Source organism: Haematobia irritans, chromosome 1, assembly GCF_050003625.1.
Source record: "Haematobia irritans isolate KBUSLIRL chromosome 1, ASM5000362v1, whole genome shotgun sequence".
In the NCBI taxonomy this organism is placed as follows: domain Eukaryota; kingdom Metazoa; phylum Arthropoda; class Insecta; order Diptera; family Muscidae; genus Haematobia; species Haematobia irritans.
In genome coordinates, this window is record NC_134397.1 from 100,146,787 (window position 1) to 100,161,896 (window position 15,110).

The window sequence follows — 15,110 nt, forward strand, 5'->3', positions numbered from 1 at the left end:
GTCTCGTTGGCCGTTATCTACCACCTTTCGAAGATGTTCTTCCAGGGTGCGATTAAACCTTTCTACCATGCCCTCAGACTGTGGATGCAATGGCGTAGTCCTTGTTTTCTTGATACCAAGGGAGTCACACATCTCTTTGAATATGGCCGATTCAAAATTTCTTCTTTGGTCTGAGTGTATCTCGGTCGGCATATCCAGTTCTTGTCGACTACATCTACAATCGTCTTCGCCTCTTGGTTAGGAATGGCATAAACTTCTGGCCACTTACTGAAGTAGTCCACGACCACAAGGACATATCGATTTCCAGAATCACTTACTGGGAAAGGGCCTGCAACGTCATTGCTATTCTTTCAAATGGCGCTCCTGGCTTATACTCTTGCATAAGACCTCTACTTTTTCGTCTTGGCCCTTTCGCCTTTATGCACTTTTCACAATTTGCCACCCATTCAGCAATTGATTTCTGGCATCCAACCGAGTAGAATCGTTGCTTCACTTTCTCCGCTGTTTTGGTTATTCCTAAGTCACCTCCACTAGGTCCATTGTGGAATTCCGTCAAAACATCCTTTACCTTTGAATCTGGTACGATTATCAAGTTTCGGATATTCTTCACTTTCCCATTCACGTTGCAGGATTCCATTGACCAGACATAGACTGTCCCATTGAGCCCAATATGATTTCATAAGTGGACTTTCGGCTGCGACGTCTTTCTTCTGAGTCTCTTATTTTCTTCTTTTGCCGAAATATTTTTTCTCAGAGTGGGATCTTTACGTTGCTCTATTGACCAGTCTGTGCCAGATTCGATATGTAACTGCCTGACATTTACAACTGTCTCCTTTGGTTCAGCTTTCGAGAAGTGTGTGCTTTCTAGATTACAATGCCTTCGTGTCAAGGCCTGGTCAATAACTTGTTTGCCACCTTTTCTATTAATCGCAAAATTTAAATTTGAGTCGCTTGGTTTTGGATATATATATATATATATATATATATATATATATATATATATATATATATATATATATATATATATATATATATATATATATATATATATATATATATATATATATATATAATATATATATATATATATATATATATATATATATATATATCCATGCGGTGATGCAATTCTTCAAAAGTACGATTCTCCTTCGTCATCGCTACAAACGCCATCGTCATAGCGATGAACTCTTTCCCTAAATTTGACGTAATCCATTCATCAATATGATGTAATAGATTCATCAATTTGATGTAATCGATTCATCAATACGATGTAAACATCAAATTGATAAATTGATTATTAGAAATATTTTCTGCGACACATATGTACAACTAACGAAGTAAAAACGTATACAAAAGTTTTCATACACATCTACCAAAGCTGTTGATTTTGATAAATTGACCATCTTGACACACAAACATTCTGTTACCTTAATTAGTGTTTAGATTACCAAGGATGAAAAGTTTTATGGGTTCATCCTGTGGAGTAAACGAATTATAAAGAAGAATTTAAAATGGAAATTTTAAATTATTGTAAAATATATTCGATCTTTTTAGAACAAAATTTAACTCACCCTTTTTGTGCCCAACTGTTCCTTTTCGTTTTGAATTGTTTGCTCATCCAATTCATCTTTATTCTTTAATTTCTTTATCCGTATTCGGTTTTCACAGAACGAAAAATGTTGCGGCATTTATCTGTAAATTTAGAAATACTTCCATAAACATATAACATATAAATGTTAAAAAAAAATTGACCAAAAAATAAAAAAATCGTCATTTTGGTTAAATTTTTTTTCCATATATAACACTTCATGTTTTTATTTTTACTCACATTTTAGTTTTTCTTTTCACTTTTTTTGGCACGCGCGACCATCTTTACACTTTGGACTAAACTCAACAACTGAGAGGAACCATTTGAAATGTTCTTACCGCACAGAAAAAAAAAACAATATTTCTACCACACAACTACGTATGGATGTGTTATTGCATTAGTATTTGAATACATGTCAACGGAGTAGATGAAACTTTTCGTCTATTTGATTACTATTTTCGTCAATTTGACGACTTTTATTGTTCTCATATGTCTTGGAAGCCAATTTGAACATGCGAACAAATGTTTGCTCAAATACTCGTTTGAGTTAAGTTAAATGTGGAGAGAGCATGAAATACCCAACAAAAATAACTGAGCTCTAATTAATAAAAGCTGTGTACAGTTATTTTAAAAACAAAACGTAGCAAGCGCATTTGGTTGTGTGTGTGTGTTTTTTAGGTAGAGAAATAAACACACATCTACAGAACGTATGAATTTCATCATCACATTGAACACTGTTTCGTCATATTGACTATTGATTCGACTTTTAGGTGTTTCACTTTAGTACTAATGGAAAATGTAAATTACAAACATCTATATACTATATACACCGTATATCGTTTTATGTTTTAGTTAGCATTGAGATTTTTTGATACACAATTCAGAGAAAAGTGTGTTTCATCAATTTGAAGATTATTTCATCGCATTGACGAAAACCAGCATCCTTGATACATCATGAATAAAACACTTAAAACTTTTGTCCAACTTCTACACTGTTAGAAAAATATGTTTTTCATATGTTCCGATATAAACAAAATATGTTTCGGGCACAATTTTGAAACACAATATATTTAAGTGCAAGTTAGGTTAGGTTAGGTTAGGTTAGGTTAAAGCGGTAGCCCGATTAAGATTCAGGCTCACTTAGACTATTCAGTCCATTGTGATACCACATTAACTAAAAGTACCTATTACATATGGGCACTTCTAGTCTTAACCGCTGAACCTTCTTGATTATTTTTCTTTGTTGAACCAACCAGATTGTTCCAAAAATATTAGCAGACTGCTTAAGTTAACGTTTTCCAGATCCGCCAGTAATCTGAAGCTATATGCTCCTAAAAGTTGCTTGCGCTTTACACAAAATGCAGGACACTCACACAAGAGGTGTTTAATTGATTCTTTTTCCTCCGCATCATGACAGCTCATACAATAGTCATTATACTTCGCGCCAATAGTTTTTGCAAAATCTCCTATCAGGCAGCGACCCGTTATAGCAGATATCAGGAGTGATATCTGACGTCTCGAGAACATGAGCATATCTAGTGTGCGGTTTAAGTTGAAATGGGGCCATATTTGCTTGGTGTCGTTACAACCCTTGCAATTCTCCCATCGAACATTTGCCATCATAACAGCCTTCTCACGCAGCATGAGCTTGCAGGTAGCTAGGGGCATACCAACAAATTCTAGTTCCCCTGGAATATGTAAGGTAGTCCCTAGCCTTGCCAACTCATCCGCTTCGCAGTTCCCCGGTATGTTCCTATGACCAGGCATAGGAACATTACTGCTCAGCCATCTCATTGAGAGATTTGCGGCAATCGATGGCCGTTTTCGAGTTGAGGAACACAGAGTCCAAGGATTTTATTGCAGGTTGACTGTCTGAGTATATATTAATGCCCACATTTTTTGGAACATTACTTCTCAGCCAATTCGCCACCTCTCTTATTGCTAATATTTCAGCCTGAAAAACACTACAGTGATTAGGTAATCTTTTCGCTATTTGAAGGTCCAGATCATTAGAATATACTCCGAAACCCACTTGTCCATCCAATTTGGAGCCATCAGTGTAGAAATCTATATATTCTTTATTCCCCGGGGTCTGTGTGCACCACGCCTCACTGTTGGGGATTAGAGTCTCAAACTTTTTGTCGAAAAGTGGACTCGCCAAAGTGTAATCCACTACGTTAGGCACATCTGACATTATTTTGAGGACAGAACTGTGACCGTAACCTTTTTCCGACCACAGCGATAGTTCGCGCAACCGCACAGCCGTTGTTGCAGCTGACTGTTTGGCCAAAATGTCTAAAGGCAATAGATGCAGCATGACATTAAGGGAATTTGTTCCTGTCTTGCTGAATGCGCCTCAAATACACAAACACGCCATACGCTGAACTTTATCTAAACCAGTCGGTTTCTGAAGTGCCGGCCACCAATGCACAGTGTATAGCCAATGCACAATTTTTGGTTTTAGTCCCCACTTTTTTCCTATTGCCTTTTTGCACGAGTACAAAGCTACAGTTGCCTTCCTCGCCCTTTCTTCAATATTAAGCTTAAAGTTCAGCTTCCTGTCCAAAATAACGCCAAGGTATTTTGCACAATCACCAAAGGGAATTTCAATACCCCCTAAGGAAATAGGCCTAACCGTGGGAGTTTTGCGATCTTTGCAGAACATGACTAATTCTGTCTTTGCAGGATTTACCCCAAGACCATTGTCTTTCGCCCATTGTTCAGTCATCCGGAGGGCCCTCTGAATAATATCTCTGATTGTGGATGGGAATTTTCCCCTGACTGCCAGAGCTACATCATCTGCGTATGCCACCACTTTTATCCTTTCTTTTTCTAGAGTAACCAGAAGGCTATTTATAGCAACATTCCAAAGAAGAGGTGATAGAACTCCTCCTTGGGGAGTGCCTCTGTTCACATACTTTTGTATGTTTGCTTGTCCTAGTGTGGCTGAAATACGTCTCTTCATTAGCAGTTCGTCTAACAGCCTGAGTATACATGGATCAACATTCAGAGTTGTCAGTCCATTTAATATCGAGCTCGGATGGACATTATTGAACGCCCCTTCGATGTCTAGAAACGCCACGATTGTGTATTCTTTGACAGATAGTGAGCTTTCAATAAAGCTGACTAGTTCATATAGTGCGGTCTCAGTAGACCTGCCCTTCGAGTATGCATGCTGTCGTTTCGAGAACAAACTTGAATCGATGCTAGTTCTAAAATAAATATCTATCATCCTCTCCAGAGTCTTAAGTAGGAATGAGGATAAGCTGATTGGTCGGAAATCCTTCGCCCTCGAGTGAGAGGCTTTCCCGCTGTAGGTATGAAAACGACTTTTGTTTCCCTCCACTTTCCTGGGATATATGATAAGTTGATACATCCATTATATATCACCGACAACCAGGGGATAATTTTGTAAGTTACAGCTTGTAACTCCGCCGGAGTAATTCCATCAGGTCCAGGGGATTTGAATGGTCCATAGCTATTTAGCGCCCATCTTATTCTAGTTTCCGATACAATTTCCTCGACAGGAAACGACCGATGAGCAACTGTGGCACCGCCAGTACATGGTTCAACCGTCTGATTTCCAGGAAAATGTGTGTCCAATAGTACCTCCAGCGTCTCCTCACTGGACGTTGTCCAATTGCCCTCCGATGTTTTAATGAAACCTGGAGCGGAGTTGGTGGATGCTAGAACCTTCCGTAGTCTGGAAGCCTCGGACGTATTCTCAATACTGCTGCAGTAAGCATTCCAAGAGTTATACAGAGCCTTTCTCAGTTCTCGCTTGTATCCTCTCAGATTCTTCTTGTAAGCGTCCCAGTCCTCAGGGGCTCTGGTGGACTTTGCCTTGTAAAAGAGCTTCCTGCAGGATTTCCTCATATTACTTAATTCCGTGGACCACCATGGTGGTCGATGTTTCCCCCTTGGCTTTCCTCTAGGGCATGCAGCTTTCAGTGAGATGTTGAAGGCCTTAGTAATCCGCTCCACTGCGTGTTCGATATCTTGCACATTTCTCATATTTGTCTCTGTTATTTCCGGTATCAACATATTGAACGATTCCCTATACCTATTCCAGTCAGCTTTCCTAACATTTGGCGGAAATATGATCTTGGTGATATGAACATCAAATTTGAAACTGATGTAGCGATGATCTGAGAAGCTGTGTTCACCTAAAACCTGCCACTCAGATATCATTTCATTCAGTCCTTGCGAGGCCAAGGTGATGTCCAAAACCTCTTGCCTGTTTTTAGTGACAAAGGTTGGGACATCTCCCTTGTTGCAAACTACCAGATTAGTACGCAAAATAAACTCTATTAGCGACTCTCCCCTTGCATTAGTATCACTACTTCCCCATATACTATGATGTGCATTCGCATCGCATCCCATAATGAGTTTCGTCTTTGTTTTCAGTGACTCCTCCACTAAGGTCTTAACGGCATATGGAGGCATCTCCCTGTCATGTCCCATGTAGACCGAAGATACCCAATATTTGCATTTGGCTATTTCTAAACTTGCAACGACAGTGTCTGTATTGCACATTGAAGGAAGCAGAAACAAGTTGAGCTCGTTTTTAGCAATTATACAGGCCCGATTTACATCATTACCAGTATACTGCAATAGTTTGAACCCCGGAGTACTTAATTCACATATTTTGTTTTTATAAACATATGGTTCTTGAATAAGAACTATATCTATGTCCCCTTTCATCAGGAGAACTTTTAAGGCAGCACATGCAGCCTTACAATGATGAAGATTTATCTGGAGGATCCGTAGGACCATCGAGATTTTCAACAACCGTCACATCAGCCGCTTCAATCGAGTCATCAAGAATGTCCTCTTCAGAGATATCGGTGACTCTCGCAATAACCATAGGTTCAACTTTGGTGAGTTCTGAGGCAGTAGAAGCCTTCTTACGCATACGGTATCTATCCATGTCTTCAAATGTCTTGGTATCCCCCTCGACTTCGCAAGAGGATCCGCTTACTTCTGATTCAGACAGAGGCTTGTCCATTTCTGAATCCTTTAGCTGATCGTTTTTATACACCTTCATTTGGATATAATGAAAGCCATAACATACACGGCCCTGGGACTTTGCTAGATGTGGCAAAGACTGAGTGTTCAATATAAACACTGCATGCCGTCTTGGCCCATCCACTTCATCCAAACGGCCAACCTTCCAATCAGCTGTTGGAAGATCTGGATTGCATTGTTTCAGTCTATTTAAAATAGATTCAGGGTCAGGAGGGTTTGCAGGTATCCACGCATGTGCTCTTGGTCTAGCCGGTATGTCTTTCTTCTCGACTAACTCTAGAGCAGTTAGTATCAGAGCAGCTTTAAAACATTCTATAGACCTCTGGTCCTCAAATGCGACTAGCTTAAATCGTCCTTGATACCAACCAGCCTCTTGGTGTCGAGGATCTGGGCCGGGAAACTTTTCCAGCACCTGTGAGTAGACGCCAGACAAAGCATTCTCAATTTCCCCCCATTTTTGCTTTGGAACCATACCGTCCAATGCTCCTTTATTTATGATAGCCATCACAAGGCTGTCTTTAGCAACTGAGGCAAACGATCGTTGATCCCTTTTGGAGGATGGCAGCTCATCCGGTGATCGTTCCCTTTTTCCAGCCTCAAGAATTCCTTGAACCCATTTTAAGGAATCGCTTTGTTTAGCCGACAACGTGCTTGGGTCGACTGATCCTAATTTCTTTAGGATAAACAAAGCATTTCTGCGTTCTTTGAATCTCTTTCGTGAGGGATTACCTCCTTTTGATGCCGTTACCTTGGAAAAGGTCCGACTTGTCAAATTGTCGCCACCTGTCGACCCGTCTACAGGTCGACTAATTGGGCCTAACTCTTGGTCATTGCCCAAATTTATAACTCCAGTCGATACCCGTCCACTGGGCCCTGAAGTTAGCAACCCAGTGGATGTCTTTGAATTTCTCTGCATGGTGGCCTAATATCCCACCACACTTGAAATTCGTAGTAGGTACTTATTACGATAATTTTATCCGCTATTAAAAAACACGTCCGTTCCGTTCGACGGTTGAAATAATAATTTAAGTGCAAACATGTAATGTTCCTAAACTAACACTAAATGCTGGGACATCTATGTTAATATGTTAGAATATATTATGTTTGGGGCATGAATGTTTCATAAAAATCATATGTGTGAATGCAAACATATATAAATTTACAAATTTCGACTAAACATACATATGTTGTGATATTTTATTCAAAGCGACAGAGAGAGTATAGAGAAAGAAATAGAGATGGAAACCGGGAGAGTTGACGAAAGATATCAACATAACACAGCGAAAGAATCAAAAGACAACAATTTCTGTGAAACCGCTTGTATGTTGTTTCGGAAAACTGTTTTATGATCAGGCCAAACATTTGATATGCTTAAGTCTAAATATTATTTAATTTGAATAAAGAGAATAGACATTCGGAACCAAGAGAATAGACATTTGAAAAACAAACAGCATATGTTTTCGCCTTGAGGGCAGCCTTTTATGTATGTGTGGACATGTGTTTTGTTTTCATTTTGGCATTATGGGCACAATTTTTCGTTAAAAGAAATCAGGGGTCTTCATAAAAATAACGAAAGGGCACTATACTCTTTTTAGAGTTGGGACAGTAAAATGTAATAAGGAGGAAATAGTGAAATATTACACAGTAAAATGTATAAATACAAAGTTTAGTTCCTCCTTATTAATAAGTAGTCCACGAGTTGTTGATGGACACCTTCAAATATAAAAGCGGGCATTAAGTTCGAGTTTTGCAGCTAAAACAATTTAAAAAGTTTATTTTCTTTAAAATTAATTAATAAGAAAAATAAAAGGCATTTTAGAGCGATGGTGTTAAATGCTAGTAAAAAACTGTTCACTGTTATGTTTATATTATAAAATTATTTATGTATGTTTATACTCGACTCCACGTTCTTCTTTTGTTAGAGTTTTTGAATTCCTTCCAACAGTTTTTGTTACAAAATTGTTATTTTTGCAATAAAAAATAATATTTTATCCAAAAATCAGTCAATTTCGTTTATATCAAGCACTGTTATAAATCTTTAATAACCCACATTTCGAAGTTTCGTTATACAAATTTAATATAGTAGAAATATAAATGTGTAAATTAAAAAAAAAAAATGTGTTCGGTCGGGGTAGGGATTGAACACACGACCTTTTGCATGCAAAGCAGATATGCTAACCACTGCTCCACGTGGCAAACAAATGTTTGTTTCTGTTAAATAATATTATGTTTGCATGGGCTCGTGGGCGCTGCAAACTATGCTATATAAATGTAACTTATAACGATAATTATCTACTGGTGACTATAACAGCTACGTAGCCCAGTGGATAGTGTGTTGGCTTACAAACTGTATGGTCCTCGGTTCGATTCTCCGTGCAGGCGAAAGGTAAAATTTAAAAAAATTATAAAAGTGAATAATTTCTTCAACATTATTTGTATTACAGAAAAAGGTGCCAAGAACTAAAATATTTCGCGGAAGTGAACATTACGAGTATGTTAGGGAATGAGCACAATCGTCTTTGGGAAAAATTCTTCCAAGCATATAATATTTTTGGGCTCAAAATGCTTCCAAACATATAATATGTTCACATAAAACAAACATATTAATGTTTCGGCAGTATCCAATAATATATGTGCTTCCTGCAAAATATGTTTGGAACATATGTTAAAGAAGCGATTTTTTTTGAGGGTGTATTAATATGTGTAATTCATATATTGGGACTTCATATAAACGAAATTAATTTAAATCAAATGTTAATTTTGGTTAACTTTCGCTGAATCGGGAAGAAAATAATTTCGTCTCATAGACAAAACTACACCCTCAACAAAAATCGCTTCTCTAACATATGTTCCAAACATATTTTGCAGGAAGCACATATATTATTGGATATTGCCGAAACATTATTATATTTGTTTTATGTGAACATATTATATGTTTGGAAGCATTTTGAGCCCAAAAATATTATATGCTTGGAAGAATTTTCTCCCCAAGAAGATTGTGCTGATTCCCTCACATAATTTTCACTTCCACGAAATTTTTAGTTCTCGGCACCTTTTTCTGTAATACAAATAATGTTGAAGAAATTATTCAATTTTATAATTTTTTTAAATTTTACCTTTCGCCTGGAGAGAGAATTGAACCGGGAACCATGCAATTTGTAAGCCAACACACTACCACTGGGCTACGTAGCTGTTATAGCCACCAATAGACAATTATCGTTATAAGTTACATTTATATAGCATAGCTTGCAACGCCCACGAGCCCATGCAAACATAACATTATTTAACAGAAACATACATTTGTTGGCCACGTGGAGTTGTGGTTAGCATACGTTCCGATTTCTTTTAACGAACCAACAAAAAAAATTTGCCCATAATGCCAAAATGATAAACAAAACACATGTCCACACATACATAAAATGCTGCTCTCAAAGCGAAAACACATGTTGTTTTTTTTTCAAATGTCTATTCTCTTGGTTCCGAATTACTCTTTACTCCGAATACTCATTCTAATATTTAAATTAAATAATTTTTAGACTTTAGAAATTTTTGGACTTATCATAAAACAGTTTTTCGAAACAACATAAAGCGGTTTACAAGCGGTTTCACAGAAATTGCTCTCTTTTCATTCTCTCACTGTGTTATGTTGATATCTTTCGTCAACCCTCCCGGTTTCCATCTCTATTTCTTTCTCTATACTCTCTCTCCCTGTCGCTCTCTGAATAAAATATCACAACATATATATGTTTACTCGAAATTTGTAAATGTATATGTTTACATTCACACACATTATTTTTATAAAACATTCATGCCCCAAACATAATATATTCTAACATATTAACATATGTGTCCCAAACATTTAGTGTTAGTTTAGGAACATTACATGTTTGCACTTAAATATATTGTGTTTAAAAATTGTGTCCGAAACACATTTTGATTATATCGGAACATATGAAAAACATATTTTTCTAACAGTGTAGATCATCAATGTGACGAACTATGAAAAGAACAAAAATTGACTTTGATGATTGATTTTGTCACGTGGACTACCGAAATACTCCCATGGACGAAACTTTTCATTGCATAGACGAAAACGCATTGATGAAACTCAATCGCCAAGGTGACGAACGCGTTTTCTTTCGGTGTATTCCCCCAAATTAGGCATATATATGGGAAGTACATTTGGCACACATTTCTTAAATGTTAATTCTACTCTCAGTGCAAAATTTCAAGTAAATCGAAGTGAAACTTTGGCTCCGGTGGTCCTCCCATATATATGTTTTGCCACATTTATATTCATATATATAGGAACTATGTCGAAATCTGAACCGATTCCAACGAAATTTGGCATACTTGACATTACTATCAATTGTACTGTGTAAGCAAAATTTGAAACAAATAAAGGCGAAAGACTGTCCTCTGGGGACAATTAAATCAGAAAACAAGTAAGTAAAATAGAAAGTCGGGCTGGGCCGACTATATCATACCCTAAAACAAACCCTACTGAATTAGTAAACATAAGAAAGGTTTAGGAGATAAACCGCATTTCCTTATTTCAGAACATTAAGAGGTACATGTTAATGAAATGTCTGCTATTAGGACCTATAGTTGATTTTCCACCTACGGCGTTAGTATGCCACTAATATTGAGTCCATTATTAAATAAAAAAGAGAAAATCGCTCAATTAGTGTGGGTAATAAATCCAAATTTGTAAAAATCGGGCAGTATTATTATGTAATATGCAAAAAAAAAAATTGGAAGTTCTTCTCAAGGCACAACTTTAAAAGAACTTCAAAAAATGCTCTCCCAAAGATGTTCTTTATTTTAACTGCACAGGAAGTTCATTTGAGTCAATTTCTTTATAACTCGCTTTTTTCATATTTTTAATGGGAAATTAATTTTTTTGTTTCAAATAGGTTAAAAACAGATTAAGAATTAATAAAATGGTACAAATTATTTACATTTAGCCGAAAAAATTCTAAATTCTTTGTAGAAAAATTTCGAATTTTTTAAAATATTTGATCACAAAAGTTCCAGACAAGCGTTCTAATGCATTAAAAATCACAAAAAATTTTAAAAATTATTTATTTGTCAAAATATCACACAATTTCTTAATTCACATCCAAAACACTGAATTCGCCTCACGCCTTAAGAAGTGATGCAAATTCAGTGCAGCGGCTGTTGAAATGGTGGACATCCGTCCTATGACAAGCACATGTTAAATTCATCGCTTCTGCGTTAATTTGGCACTACTTCCGGATCCAAAAAGAACATTTTCACTACTTTTTTGGCGACGCTTTTTTTGCTGGGCGTCTAAATACGATCGGCTAGTACATCAAAATTTTAAATTTGAGTAACATTGGTTAATAAATAAGAATATTATGATCAAAATTGGGAAAATCGAGCGATGCATACACTCAAAAAAAAGTTTTCTTGGGTCCAAAGATTTCGACCTTGCCTTAAGGATTTTGGTATTGATTCCGAGCCAAAGATTCGGCTTCTTTAAAATAAAGAAATTTTTTAGCGACCTATCTGACTAAATCTACGACCAATAAAATTGAAATTAGGATACATATCGCATTTATGGAATTTTCATTCTATTTTTCCGGTATATTTATAAAGCTATTCACATATTCATTCAAACAAATGCCAGTTTAAAAATCCAAATTATAACGGATACTTCAAAGTAAAAAATGTTTTCTTAATTCAAAAAAACAAAATTAAACCAAAGACGCTAAATCCTCAAAATAAGTCTTAGCCTATATTTGAAGCGTTTTTATCTTAAATCTAAAGTTTCAATATTTCAGTTAATTTAAGGACAATTTCTTTAAATCAAAAATATGTTTCTTTACTTTAAGGAAAATTAGCCTTAGTTCAAAGACATGCGACTTTAACGGAGGGACGCAAATTTGCAAAATTTGTGTCCTAAATTTAATGAAAAAAATTTTTGAAGCAAAGATTATAAAGTTTATTTTAATTGAAATTTCATTGTTTTAAAGAAATTTGTCCTTAATAGTTAGTACATTTCGCATCCTAAAATTTAGGTTGCGTAATCTTTAATATCACGTAAACATTTTTTTCAGTGTATATATGGGAGCTATAAATGAGTCCACTATGGTTACAAATAAGGTTATTACGGACAAAATTTTCAAAATCGGGCGCTACATATAAATTGGAGCTATATCTAAATCTGAACCGATTTGAATGATATTTTGCAGGTTTGGTTGATACTACAGAAAGTTACTGTGTGCTAAATTTGAGTAAGATCTGTTAATAAATAAGGGTTTTAAGACTACATTTTCCAAAATCGGGCGATACATATATATGGGAGCTATAGCTAAATCTGGACCGATTTCGATGATTTTTTACACATATAGTAAGTACTATAGGAAATTAGATTTGCTCAACTTTGAATATGATCGGCAAATAAGGGACTTATGGCAAAATTTGGGAAAATCGGGCGATACATATATATGGGAGCTATATCTAAATCTGAACCGATTTCAATGAAATTTTGCACACTTAAAGAATGTTAAGATCGATTACCTTGTGGCAAATTTGACGCTGATCGGTTAGTAAATGAGCGCAATCTGACCCCATTTATCCAAATCGGGCGATACACATATATGGGAGCTATATCTAAATTTGATCCGATTTTTTCCAAATTCAATAGCGTTCGTCCTGTGCCATATACCAAATTTCATCAAAATCGGTTAATAATTGCGACCGGAATCCTGACGGACAGACGGACGGACACCAAGGGCTATATCGACTCAGGAGGTGATTCTGAGTCGATCGGTATATATTTTATGGTCTAAAATCAATATTTCTGGTAGGCACATTCTTTGGCAGATCAAAGTTATTATACCCTGACCACTACGTGGTTTAGGGTATAAATATATTGGAGCTATATCTAAATCTGAACCGTTTTCAATCAAATTTGGCATGGATAGCTATAATCTTAATTCTACTCCCTCCGTAAATCGGAGTTTAATGAGTGTAAATCGGGCGAAATATATATATGGAAACTATATCTAAATATGATACATGTGCATCATGTGAAGCATCAGGGTAAAACTATGGGTTCTGGGACCCTATGAGTGCATATCGGGCGAAAGATAAATGGGAGCTATATCTAAATCTGAACCAATTCGGCTGATATTTTGCAAGTTTTACGGGACCATAATACATTCGCATAGACGTAATCTTAACAAGATCGCTTGATATGTCAATTATGACTAGATCGGCGATAAATATATATGGCAGCTAAATCTAAATTAAAGGCCTGTACAAGCCTAGTCGATGTAATCAATGTTCTAGTGAAGGCAATATATGAATACTTCGATTAATGAATAGAACACTGTAAATCGATTACAGTGTCATACATTGCAGAGTCATCACATTCAAAATTTGCATAGCCATCACATTCTAAATTAGGTACATTCCACTTCTAAACAGTACAATGGTACTACAATGTCATATTTGGTACAATTTGAAATACTCAGTTAGTCTTCAATATGCTCGAGAAGTCCCAATTAAATAATTATCCAATATAAATTATATTGGACTCATATTACAGGTACTGACCAATTTAAAATCAAATGGGATAAAATATGTCCGTTCAAAATTTGCACTTCGATGTGTATCTGACATCTGAAAATAAAATATTGAATATTCAAGACATCTATATCGACTTCATATATACCATTTTTCTATAAACTGAAAAGGAGAAAAATATATTTAGGATTTCATGGACTCATATTTCAGGTACTGACCAATTTAAAATCAAATGGGATAAAATATGTGCATCCAAAATTTGGACTTCGAGGTGTATCTGACATCTGAAAATAAAATATTGAATATTCAAGACATCATATATACCATTTTTCTATATCCCCAAAAGGGGAAAAAATATATTTGGGATTTCATGAAGCATTTCTATTGAACTTTAGTTTTGATACTGAGGTCATGTCTAAACTTCGAAACTTCTGCAAGATCATGGACAACTCTTGAGTGAAAAATTGTTTTCACTCAATTAATTTCTAATATTGAATGGCTTATTCCAAATTTTTGAGCTAACATTGCAAGTGTTGTGGTATTTCAAGAATCGCTTGTGTTCAAATCCCCGATTTTGTCACGTGTTTGACATAATAAAAACAAAAATATGATGAAGGCTTCGACAACAAATACATTGGAAGGAAACAGACATAAAGCCATTACAAATAGCACCTTCGTTATTGTACAAGTTGATAAATAATTTTTATTTTTTTAGGTTACTATATTCCAATCCATTCTTCCTGAGTACATATTTTTATTATCGTTGGTACAGTTTGAAAATTTGATTGTTCATCCCTGGAATGCAGTCTGTGAGGGGATCTGTGCTTTTTGTTATATGTGCCAACAACAAACAAGCATACCCTTATAGTTGAGAGAACGAAATAACTTCATCAACACAGCAATGGAAATTATAAAACGAATTGAACTGGAATTC

General features: G+C 35.9%; 1 protein-coding gene across 1 annotated transcript in view; it reads left to right on the forward strand.

Moving 5' to 3' along the window:
• Nucleotides 1-15,110, forward strand: part of LOC142229345 (uncharacterized) — a 182,981-nt gene that overhangs the window by 59,806 nt on the left and 108,065 nt on the right. The gene's annotated exons all lie outside the window — the stretch shown is intronic.